This window comes from Arachis ipaensis, chromosome B04 (assembly GCF_000816755.2).
Source record: "Arachis ipaensis cultivar K30076 chromosome B04, Araip1.1, whole genome shotgun sequence".
Classification (NCBI taxonomy): domain Eukaryota; kingdom Viridiplantae; phylum Streptophyta; class Magnoliopsida; order Fabales; family Fabaceae; genus Arachis; species Arachis ipaensis.
In genome coordinates, this window is record NC_029788.2 from 60,438,090 (window position 1) to 60,451,584 (window position 13,495).

The 13,495-nt window shown below is 35.5% G+C and overlaps 1 long non-coding RNA gene across 1 annotated transcript; it reads left to right on the forward strand.

The window, feature by feature from the left end:
• LOC110270650 lies at positions 529 to 13,230 on the forward strand. Its single transcript, XR_002360289.1, has 3 exons — positions 529 to 699; positions 3,954 to 3,955; positions 13,218 to 13,230. It is a non-coding gene; the product is annotated as an uncharacterized LOC110270650 (long non-coding RNA).

Below are 13,495 nucleotides of genomic sequence, written 5' to 3' on the forward strand. Positions count from 1 at the left end.
AGATTAACTTATTAGGAATGATTAAATAGATTTTTGTAAATACTTTAAGTTTAAGTGTGTTAATATTTTTGTACAACTTTTATTATAATTAGTTGTTTTAAATAAATTGAAATTAAAATTATGATGGAAAAATAATGAAAGGTTATATAATTTGATTTAGGTAATTGATATTTCGTGTTTAATCATATTTTATAAAATGTGATTAGTATGTTTATTTTAGAATTTAAATTAAAAATAATTATTTGAACTCAATGATATGTTGATAAATGAAATTTTATGTATACTGAAAATGATCTTCACTGTATTATATCTGAATTCTATATTGTTATTCTATCTCGAATATTTTGTAAAATTGTTATATTACTCATGTATTTTATCCTAACTTAAATTTCCCAAATAAAACCCTAATTTTATAAATCCCTAACTCTAACATAATGAAAAACGCACACAGAGCAGAAGAAAAAGGGGAGCAAAAAGGGGGAAAAATGGAGGAGAAAGAGGAAGGAGAAGGGAGGGAGGAGGAAGGAACGGCGCCGACTGGGGGCTTTGCTGCCGTCGTCGTCACCATCGAGCACGAGGGGAAGAGAGAGATTCGTAGTGGAGTGAGAGAGTGAGAGATAAGCGCGACTGAGAGGAAAGCTCGCAACAGAGATGAGAGGGACCATCGCCATCGCTGCTGGTGTGGTCGGAGCCGCTGTCGTCGATTGAAGGTGCCACTGTCATAGGGGAAGAAGCCCAGAGAGAGAGAGATGAACGAGGCGCGAAGAGAGTGAGCATCGCTCCTCCGCCGTTTCTGCCCAGCATCGCTGCTGCCGGAATTAGTTGATACCGCCGCCATTGGAGATGAGCCCAATTGTTCTCTTATTGCCAGAGATATTGTTGTCACTGCTCTGGCTCAATTATGTATCGTTACTGTCACTGTTTGGCTACTGCTGAGGTTTTCTACTATCATTGAGGTTGCTACTCTAATTCTGATGCACTTCGTCCTTGCCCCTGCTCACCGTTGTCATTTGTTCTGCCGCTGCTTTTGATTTTTGCAGAGGCCAACGCCTTTTCCACTATGAGTATTGCTGTTGGAATTGCCGAAAATCCTTACTCTCTAGGCTGCCATTGTTGTTCTATTCTACCTTACCCTGGTAGGATTGAATTCTGTTCTGTGTCACTATCTTGTTTGCTGCTGCCTTGATGATAATCTGCTTCATTTTCTTGATTTTCCCTAGCTGCAGATCATTACCGTATCTGTTCGGTATCGCCATCCTTGCCAGGAACTACTGATGCCGCTATTATTTTTGTGAACACTGCTGCCGTTCCAGTCGCGTTAAAATTGTTGCTGCCGCTGTGAATTCAAAATAAGCGGGCTTATTGTGGTTGATTAGTACGAGTTCAACTAATCGAGGTAGGGGGTTTAATTTAAATGGTTTCAATTTAAGAATTCCTACAAGGTTTATTGAATAACTGCAAATAAGATTAATAACTGTGAGTAATTGATTGATTATATGAATTTTGGATTGTGGTTGCGATTGTGTTTGGTGTTGTGATTGAATTGAATGTAACTATGTGTGGTAGATGATTGAATTATTGACTGTTGCTGTTGAAATGGTTGTTTGGTATATTGCTATGGCTGTGAAAGTGACTCGAGACTAGTTGAGAATTGTGGTTTTAACTGATTATCTATAATTGGTTGAGGCTGAAATAGTCATTCGATATATTTGATATTGAATTGAGAATTGTTGAAGAATTAGGACCAAAAAGACTAAACTATTATTAAGAAATCTTATTTTCAAAATAGAATGGTAATTTTGAGGAAGACCCAGTAATTTGCTAGTGATCAAAACGGTGTGAGATTAAAAGCTGAGTAAACCTTAGTAAGTGTAGTTGTTAGGATTCAATTTTGATGGTTTCATATTAACTAAAGAATTTGTTATGATTTTTCAAAGTTAAGCTGTGAAATCTGATTTTCTGCATTATCTTTAAATAAAAACAGTAACTTTGAAAGGCTGTAACTAATTTTGTGATAATCAGCATTACATGGAATCAAGTCCGGATTAAACCTGGGAATATTTAGAATTGAACTAGAGAATTTGAAACTTTTTTGTTAAATATATGATTTATGGTGAATTTTTAAATTACGGGTGAGGAATCTGATTTTATTGTAGAATTTTTATAACAGCTGTAATTTGTTGGCTCTGCTGTGAATGTTTCGAATTGAATTTTGAAACGGAACCAATTTTAAATGAAACTTTAGTCTTATTATTTTAACGTCGTAAAATTTTAGAATGGTTGGGATTGTGGTTTTAAAGATATGATTTTTTGAAATATGACACGTTATGCAGTAAAAGCCAGATTCTGTTCTCTTAAATCAGTAACTTTGAAAGTTTATAACTTTTGATTTTGGACTAGTATTGAGGTGCAACTAATTGGAGGTGAAATTAAGTATGTTTAGCATATGTAATTTAAATTTCAGGGTTGTCCATATTTTAATGAGTGAGTTATGGGACTTGGAAAAGGATATGTTCATTGGCTTTTTGATAGGCGAAATAATTGTTGTCCGTAAGGAATTTCACAAAATATTTACGTTGCAAGTATAGCCCCAAACCAACAAACAATTCTCATATCAAACTAAATTTTGGTTTTGTCACATGTACAAACCCCAATGAAAATTAACCGGAGTATTTAGACTCCGGGTCGTCTCCCTAGGATACAATGAAGTGCTTAATTATTAGCTATAAAGGGGTAAGGGGGTTTTGGTTCATAAGAGGGCAAGAAAAGTAGATTAAGCAAGTAAGCAAAGAAAACAAGATAAAGAACTCTTGGCTAAGACTTGGGTAATTGAGATTATCATCCTTGTTAACAAACCAAATATTGATAATCATGAGAGGCCAACCTATTAAGTCTACTTCCCAAAAGCTTTAAGTACGCAACATCTACCCCTAAGCTTGAAGTACGTCAAATAGGTTTGATCACATCAACCCTTTGATAAACCCTAATTTTGTGGTTTATCTTGTGCTTAATTTGGGGGATTTTATCACCTTTTCTCACATTTATTCAATGAAATAGCATGGTTTTTCAATTCTCCCTTGATTTGTGCCTAAACGTGAAAACATGCTTTTTAGGCCTTAAAATAGCTAAATTTAACTCACTTTAATTCCATTCAATGCCTTGATATGTTTGTTGAGTGATTGTAGTTTCATAAGGCAAGTATTGAATGGAAGAAGTGAGGAGAAAAGCATGCAAAGTGGGAGAACTCATGAAGAAATGAAGGAACCGTAAAGCTGTTAAGCCTGACCTCTTTGTACTCAAACGACCAAAACTTGAGCTACAGAGGTCCAAATGAGGCAGTTTCAGTTGCGTTGAAAAGCTAACATCCGGCGCTTCAAAATAATATAAAATTTGCAATATGTTGCTTCGCATATAGGGGAGCGCACGCGCCATGTACGCGTGAGCACCGATGGAGCACGTGATTCACTAAAACTGAAATCGTGGCCAGCGATTTATAGCTCATTTTGGGCCCATTCCAACTCATTTTTAATGCTATTGAATCCAAGGATTAAAGGGGGAATGAACCAAGTAGTCATAGTTTAGTTTTCATCATGTTTTAGGATAGAATTCTAGAGAGAGAGGCTCTCTCCTCTCTCTAGATTTAGGATAGGAATTAGGATTAAGTTAAGATAATCACACTCAAATTTCTCTTTCAATTCTTGTTTTGATTTCAATTCTCTTTATATTTTAGTGTTCTATTATCTTAATCCTCTTAGTTTCTCTTGTTAATTTCTTATTTTGCTCTCTTTTATGTTGATAAACAATTGTTGGATCTTAATTTCTTCTAATGCAATTTTATGTTTCCATGTTTTTTTTATGTTGATCTTGATTGTTATTGTTGATTTCTTGCTTACGTTAGTTGTGGGTTCTTTTAATTCTTGCATTTTATGAAGTTTACTTTTATTGCACACTAGATGTTTGATAGAATGTTTTCTTTAGTTTTTGAGTAGTTTTCTTTACTCTTGGCCTAGGCTAAGGGAATTGAGTGACCTTGAGTCATTGGGTCTCATTGAATTGGTGATTTGAGAACCCTTGGTGATCAATTTGATACTCATTAACACCAACCCACTACTAATCTAATTAGTAGATAGGTTGGAACTTATGGGTTGATGTGATCAAAGCCATTTGACGTACTTCAAGTCTAGGAGTAGATACTATGTACTTAAGACTTTTGGAAGTAGACTTAATGAGCTTGGTTCCTCATAATTGTCAATATATGGTTTGTAGACAAGGATGGTGATCTCAATTACCCATGTCTAGTCAAGAGTACTTTTCCCTTATTTTATTTGTTCTTGTTATTTCACTTTCTTGCTATTTACTTTTCTTGTCAATTATCAAAAATCAAAACCCCCTTGCATTTTCATAGCCAATAATTGACCACTTCATTGCAATTCCTTGTGAGACGACCCAGAGTCTAAATACTTCGGTTAATTCTTATTTGGGGTTTGTTAATTGTGACAAAACCAAATTTAATTTGATTTGAGGATTAACTATTGGTTTGGACTATAATAACAACGGAATTATTTTGTGGAATTTCGAACCGGTATAAATCCTTGCTATCAAATTAATGGCGCCGTTTCCAGGGAGTTGCAATGGTGTTATGTTATTGGCTATTGTATATATGTTAATATGCTTCTTTGCTAGTTTTTTCTTGTTTTAGGAGTTAGTTTTTATTAGTTCTTACTAGTTTTGTTTTTATTTTCTCTTGTTATTATGAATTCTCATCCTCACTTTGGCTATGAGTTTAGCTCAAATTATGTTGTAGGGAATGGGAACTATAATGATAATATGCATCAAGGATGGAGCAATCAAGGATGGAGGGAACCTCAAAGGATTGATCACCCTTCTTGGCAACTACAACCTCCGGTTTCTTATGGGTATAATTCTAATCCTAATGCATATGAATCTAATAGATGTGGTGACCCTTATTGTGATTGTCAACAATCACCACCACATGCCTATGAACCATCCCCTCAACATAGTTTTGAACCACCTTACTCACAAGCCCCTTACCACCAAACACCTCCATATGACTATAATTCTTATCCACCATACCAACCATCTTGTGAACCATATGAACCATACATGGAACCACCACCATTCCAACACAACTACTCCCAAGAACCACCCCAATATACATCACCTCCATACCCTCACCAAACCAACTTCCAATTATGAAACTTCCTTCCCAAACAATGAACCTTCTTTTTTCACACCACCTCCAATTGATGATTCTCTCCAAGAATATGTTAGTTCTTACATTCGAAGGGAAGAAGAGAACCAAAAGGAGTTTAAAGAGCTAGAAGCCAAGATAGCTACCCTAGCCGAAGCCGTTAGCAATATGGTCTCCTCCCGCCTAAGCCTATGCGATCAAGGAACTCCCATTGTTGAATGTGGAGTAGTAATCAAGGAGTATAGTGAGGGAGTGAGTTTAGAGCTTCAAGGTATAGAAGAATGGGTGGAACAAGGATTGCCACAAGGGGAGGAAGTTAAGACAATTGAGCCGGAAGAAGTGGTTGAAGCATTTTAAGAGGTTGACCAAGAGATGAATTCAATCATTGAAGAATTCTTATGTACAATTGAATCCTCTCCAATTGGGTTTGACATAGAGGGTAAAGAAGAAGATACCTCACCTCCTATACCCTTGGTAAGCAATGAAGAAGAGATTGAATTGGAAGAAAGCCACCAAGAGGAGGAGGTTGAGCAAGAAGCAAGCTCCATCGTTGAAGACGATTTCAAACAAACTAATGAGTCTTTTGGAATTTATGAATCTCCCTCATTATGCTATGAAATTGATGACAAAGAGGACCGTGCACAACCTCCGACACATGGTTTGAGCAATGAAGGGTGTATAGAAGAAATTGCTGAGCAAGGAATTGAAGTTGAAAAAGCTTGCAAAAAGGTGGGGGTAGTCAAGAAGGAGCACAAGGGCATAGACCTCACATTGGCTAAGTGTAGGGAGGTCCCCCTTTCTAAGTCACCATCCTACACAACATTCAAGTGGGTAAAATTCTTATCCCTAAGTTTCACTTTCTCACTTGAATATAGTTTGATTGAAAATGATAGTCAACTTAGAGCTCTTTGTGGAGTTAAGAGTAGGAGATAGTTGTGTAGTGATTGGAAACAACACTCTAAGTTCATAATGGTTGCATGCTCAAAGTTGAATGGCAATGGTTGGTGTAGAACCAAATTGCATGGGTCTAGGAGAATGTTTGGAGGTCTAATTGAGAATTCACAAGTCTTGTCACCCAAATTTAACTATGGTAGTCAACAAGAAGATGGGTGCAAGAACAAGGTTTGGGACCCTGGAATTTATTTCAATAATCAAAACTCTTGGGGCCTTGTCATCTACCTAAGCTTACTTGAAGGCCTTGTGCGCCTAATTTGGGATCCCGGTGGACATTGGAGATGCAAACAATCGTGGGGATTCAAGGATGAATTCAAGCATAAACCACCCTAGCAAGGACCCCCACCAAATGTCCAACTTAAAGACTTAAACCAAAAGTGCTAGGTGGAAGACACCCCACCATGGTAAACTCTTTCCACTCTCTTTTAGATTTGGTTAATAAGTGATTTGGGTTGCCATTGTTAGGTAGTTTTCTTCTTTGCATACTCTTGTTTTAATATTTTGGTTTTTGGTCTGTTAGATTAGATTTATGCCTTAAGTTGTAGCTTAGTTGTTGTTGAGTAGTATTTTGCTTGTAGTATAAGTTTTATTTTTAGTATGTTTGAAAACTTTTCAAAAAAAAAACCAAAAAGATTTGTTGTTGAATTTAATTTTGGTTATATTAGAATGCTTGTAGATTAGGAGAGTGCCATGTTTCTTTTAAAAAAAAAAAGAGGGGACATCCGCGCGCTAGCGTACTGTGCGCGCGCGCGCCACTGGTTCATATCGCACTCTTGGTACAAAAACCAGAGAGTTGTGCCAAAGTTGTGCCTACTCCGTGTTCGCGACCCACGCGCAAGCGCGCATGACGCGTCCGCGTCGGTCGCCAACTTCACATCCACGTGTATGCATGCTATGCACGTCCGCGTCGCCTGTCTCGCCTGCCCACCCATGCGCACGCGTGCGTGACGCGTACGCGTCTCCCTCTGCACCCTGTTTTTTCCCTGTTCTGCCCTGTTTTCTTTCTCCCTTCTTCTCTTCTTTTCCTTCTAGTTTCTTCCTCTTCCTTTCTTCTTCTTTCTTCCTTTCTTACTTCCTTTTCAAAATTTTCACTCTTTATTTTTCTTATTTTCATTTTCTTTTATACGTTGCATTTGCATATTATCATTCATTGCATTTTAATTTTGTTTTTATAGTTTGTTCTTATTTTATTTTCTAAGTTTTTCATTTTAATAATGGTGTTGAATTTTCTTACTCAATTGTTGAGAATTTCTTGGTTAATCTTGGTGCTTCTTGACTTGTTTGATATTGTTGGATGATGAAACTTTTAAATCAATGCTTAATATTGTATGACTCTTATATTCTTTGTGCATTGATATGAACTTGCATGTCTTTCATGACCCACTCTTTCTAGTTGAACTTGATGCTTTTGAGTGCTCTTCATGCTTTAACTTGTTCTTGCATCAAGTATTAGTTGATATGCCCTTTGCCTATATTTCTTTCTCACTTACATGCGTAGCTAACATGTAGTGAGAACGTTACTCTTATTTGGCATTAGCCCCCGCCTATGTTATATTTGCTTTGATATCTTTGTTGTAGGCTTAATTTTCTTTTTCTTTCTTTCTTTTTAGGTTGGCCACCAAAAGAAGGAAAGGAAAGGAAAAGCTTTTAAATGGGGCAACAAACAAGTCCTCCCGCACAACATTTTGAAGGAGCACATCAATTGTAACAACCCATCCACCTTGCTCTTCTTTGCATGCACCGAGGACGGTGCAAATTTCTAAGTGTGGGGAGGTCGTCTGACCGATCTCCATGGGTAACAATTTCCTTTTTCAACACCAATTCTTGATTTTCTTTGTTAGTTAGTTATTGCATTGCATGATAGGTTGCATGTTAGTTATAATTTATATATATTCTATTATTTCTTTTTATGTTAGGACTACTTGGTTAGGGGGATGATCTCTTTTCCAAGAAAAATTATTTTTAGAGCACCCTACCAATTTGAAAAAATTTTTTTGTGACAAACTTGCTTGAAGGATATGTTTTAGAATATGGATTTTGAGATAAGAACACAAGCATGTGAGTTTTGAGCCGAATTGTGTGGCTACATCTTATAACCACTTATTTCCATTCTTGTTTGCATCATTATCTCTCTATGATTGTAATCTTTGATTTGTTTGATTCTTTATATCCATTATTCTATGTATACATGCATTTATATGATTGAGGCCATCATTTCATTTAGCTCACTTACCCAAATAGCCTACCTTTCATCAACCATTGTTAGCCAAATTTGAGCCTATTGAATCCCTTTTGTTCTTAATTATAGCACATCACTACCCCTAAGTAAAAAACAATAAATGTCCTTAATTTAGATCTTTGATTAGCTTAGGCTAGTAAGGGTGTGTATCATTTGGGTATGGGAAACTTGGGACATTGGTTGAGAGAAAAGTGTGTTTTTGTATTTTTGTTGAAGATTTTTGGGAATTGGGTACATATTCATGCACTATATATAAAACCATATGCATTGATACGTTTAGAAAAAAAATGATAAAAAAGAGAAAAAGAACATATATATAAAAGAAAAAAAATAAAAAAAGAAAAAAGAGAAAAAAGAATAAAAAGGGGACAAAAATGCCCCAAAGTAAAGTTCAATAAAAATCAATGCATATAGAATGTTAATTAAAGAGAATGCATGAGTATGTGAAAAAAAGTGAGAATCATGGGTAGCTAGGTTGTGTATTAGAATTGTATAGATTGTCATATGTGTTAGGTGAGAGCTTAGGCTAATCAAAGATGCAAATTCCAAGCTCACTTGACCATATGCATCCCTACCTTTACCCTAGCCCCATTACACCTATGAGTAAGTCCTCATGATGAATGTATGCATGTATTGAATAATTGTTAATTGTTAGATGAAAAATAAATCATGGAAAGCATGATTAGAAGAGAATTGAGTGGATCAACCCTATACACTAGAGTGACTAGAGCGGATACACATCCGGTGAGGGTTCGATGCTTAATTCCTTGTTCCCGGCTTTCATGAGCTTTCTTCTTGCAAATCTACTTGAACTTCATTTTGGAATTCAAATTGGTAGGATTCATGACTCATCATACTACTTAGCCCTACATGTGCATATGTGTTCTTGGAGATTGATTTACTATTAACCAAGTAGATAGAATCATTTTGCATATAGTTGCATTCATATAGATAGGTGCATGTAGTTTATTTGCATTGAATAAATATTCATAACCCTTTTCTTGTCCTTCTTTATTCTTAGCATGAGGACATGCTCGGTTTAAGTGTGGGAAGATTTGATAAACCCCAATTTTGTGGTTCATCTTGTGCTTAATTTGGGAGATTTTATCACCTTTTCTCACATTTATTCAATGAAATAGCATGGTTTTGCAATTTTCCCTTGATTTGTGCCTAAATGTGAAAACATGCTTTTTAGGCCTTAAAATAGCTAAATTTAACTCACTTTAATTCCATTCAATGCCTTGATATGTTTGTTAAGTGATTTCAGGTTCATAAGGCAAGTAGTGGATGGAAGAAGTGAGGAGAAAAGCATGCAAAGTAGGAGAACTCATGAAGAAATGAAGGAACCGTAAAGCTGTCAAGCCTGACCTCTTCTCACTCAAACGACCATAACTTGAGCTACAGAGGTCCAAATAAGGCGGTTCTAGATGCGTTGGAAAGCTAACATCCGGGGCTTCAAAATGATATAAAATTTGCCAAATTTTGCTTCAAAATGATACTCATTAACACCAACCCACTACTAATCTAATTAGTAGATAGGTTGGAACTTATGGGTTGATGTGATCAAAGCCATTTGACGTACTTCAAGTCTAGGAGTAGATACTACGCACTTAAGACTTTTGGAAGTAGACTTAATGAGCTTGGTTCCTCATAATTGTCAATATATGGTTTGTAGACAAGGATGGTGATCCCAATTACCCATGTCTAATCAAGAGTACTTTTCCCTTATTTTATTAGTTCTTGTTATTTCACTTTCTTGCTATTTACTTTTCTTGTCAATTATCAAAAATCAAAACCCCCTTGCATTTTCATAGCCAATAATTGACCCTTCATTGAAATTTCTTGTGAGACGACCCGGAGTCTAAATATTTCGGTTAATTCTTATTTGGGGTTTGTTAATTGTGACAAAACCAAATTTAATTTGATTTGAGGATTGACTATTGGTTTGGAGTATACTAACAATGAAATTATTTTATGGAATTCCAAACCGGTATAAATCCTTGCTATCACCCTTAAGTCCCAACCTACCTACTAATTAGCTTAGTAGTGGGTTAGCATCAATGGGTATCAAATTGATCACCAAGGATTCTCAAATTACTAAATCTATTATACCCAATAACTCAAATTTACCCAATTCCCTTAGCTTAGACCAAGAGTTGACAAAACTACTCAATAACTAAAGAGAACATTTCATCAAACATGTAGAATGCAATAAAAGTAAACATCATAAATTATAATAATAGTAAAATCTACCAACTACTAATTGCAAGGAAATTAAATTCACAACTCAATTCTTCAATAAAAAGAAACATCAACATCAAATTGCATTAAATGTAAATCAAATCCAACATGAGTTCATCATCACAAAAGAGAGTAAAATGAGAAATTAACATCACAAATAACAGAATCAAGATGTAGAATTGAGAAATTATAAAAGAACAAGATGAGATCAAGGAATTAAACATGAATCTAAAATAATCTAACCTAATCCCTAACCTAATTCTAGAGAGAAGAGGGAGCTTCTCTCTCTAGAAAACTAACTAAAGGCTTATGTTGGCTGAACTAATTGCTCCCCCTTTGCTTGGACTTCAATTCTGCATGAAATACACTCAGAAACAAGTTAGATTTAGGCCTGGGCAGCTCAGAAATCGCTCCCAGCATTTTGCCTTTAAGTGGGCCATGTGAGAGTATCGGCGCGTATACGCCATGTGCGCATGCGCGTCGATTTAGCTTTTTCTTTATCCACGCGGACGCAGCATGTGCGCGTGCGCGTCCTTGTCCGAAACCACTTCTGCACGTGCGCGTCCTTGTGCGTAACCACTTCTGCGCGTGCGCGCCCATAGGTGCATTCCCAATCTTTGTTTCTTCATGCATTCTCCCCTTTGTATGCTTTCCTCTTCATTTCTTCCATCTAATACTTGCCTTATGGACCTGAAATCACTCAAAAAAAATATCAAGGAATCGAATAGAATTAAAGTGAATTAAAATCACCAATTTAAGGCCTGAAAAGTATGTTTTTACACTTAAGCAAAATTCAAGGGAGAATTACAAAACCATGATATTCCATTGAATAAATGTGGGAAAAGGTGGTAAAATCCCCCAAATAAACACAAGATAAATCACGAAATCGGGGTTTATCAAATCTCCCCACACTTAAACTAAGCATGTCCTCATGCTAAAATCAAGAAAAAAGCAAAAGGGTATTAACATTTATCCAATGCAACTAACTAAATGCAATCTATCTATATGCAACCTATCTACATGATGCAATGGCTTAGTCAAAATAAATCAATCTCCAAGAATACACATACAAGCACAAGGGCTAAGGTATTAGCAATCAAAGCAAACCACAATTGGATTGAATCATTGAAAGGGTTCACAAACTTGCAAGAAAGGATTATCATGGGTGAAAACATGTAATTGAGCAATTGAACCCTCGTCGGATGTGTATCAGCTCTAGGCACTCAAGTGTATGGGGTTGATTCACTCAATTCTCCCCTAATCATGCTTTTCAAGATTTATTTTTTATCTAACAATCAACAATTATTTCATGCATGCATACAGATATCATGAGGACTTTCCCATAGGTTGTAATGGGGCTAGGGTCAAGGTAGGATGCATATGGTCAAGTGAGCTTAAAATTCGAAACTTTGATTAACTTAAACTTCCCACCTAACCTATGACAATCTAAACAATTCTAAACAAGCCTAGCTATCCATTCTTCACTTTTTCACACATTCATGTATATCTATTTGATCACCACACATATGCATTGAATTTATAAAACTTTAAACTTTGGGACATTTTGTTCCCTTCTTGTTGCATTTTAAATTTAATTTTTTTTAAGATAAAATATATACAATAACATCAATGCATATGGTTTACATATGATTAATACATGAGTGTGTACCCAATTCTTGAGAATTTTTCAACAAAAACATAAACACACTTTTATCTCTACCCAATGTACCCAACTTTTCCAAAATCAAGTAATGAACACTCTCACTAGCTTAAGCTAATCAAAGATCCAAAGAGGGGACATTTATTATTTTTCACTTAAACTTGTAATGTGCTACAATTATGAACAAATGGGTTAAGCATAGGCTCAAGATTGGTTAACAATGGAAGATAAAAGGTTAGCTATTTGGGTAAGTGAGCTATTTGAACAACGGCCTCAATCATATAATTACATGTATACACAAAATATTGGACATAAAGAATCAAACAAATCAAAGATTACACTCATAGGAAGAGAATAATACACACAAGAATAAAAGTGAGTGGTCATAGGTTGTAACCACACAATTAGGCTCAAATCTCACATGCTTGTGTTCTTTGCTCAAAACATGATCCACAAGTGTATAATTCAAGCAAGTTCTAAAAAAAAAATTTCAACCAATTGGGGTGGTGCCCTAAAAATGAATTTCTTGAAAATTTTTATCATATTGACTAGGCTTATTCTAATGCAATGTTGTAATTTAGAAAATTTTAAAAATTTCTCCTAGTTTACCCCTTTTTCAATCAAAACACAATTCTTATATAAAAAGGGTTAACTAGATTTTTAACAATCCCAAAATATTTTTCTAATCACAATAAAAAACTAAGATGCAATATATATATATACTAAAAGTATGCAACAACCAAAAAAGAGTATCCACAATAGCAAATATGTACAATAATCCCAAAATGATCTAAAAGATAGAGTGTAAAATAAAATAAAGTAGCAGAAACTAAAAATAGATGTCTGAAAGTTCACCACATAAATGTAAACACCGGTCACAAACGGTGACCTCCCCACACTTTAGAATCAAGCATCGTCCTCGATGCTTGATGAGCGGATAATTTATACGCTTTTTGACATTGTTTTTAGTATGTTTTTAGTAGGATCTAGTTACTTTTAGGGATGTTTTCATTAGTTTTTATGTTAAATTCATATTTCTGGACTTTACTATGAGTTTGTGTATTTTTCTGTGATTTCAGGTATTTTCTGGCTGAAATTGAGGGACTAACTTCAACAAGAATGCCTTTTTCTTTGTCCCTGCTCATAAGAAAAAGAAGAGAAAAAGAAAAGAAGAGGAATCCTCTATGTC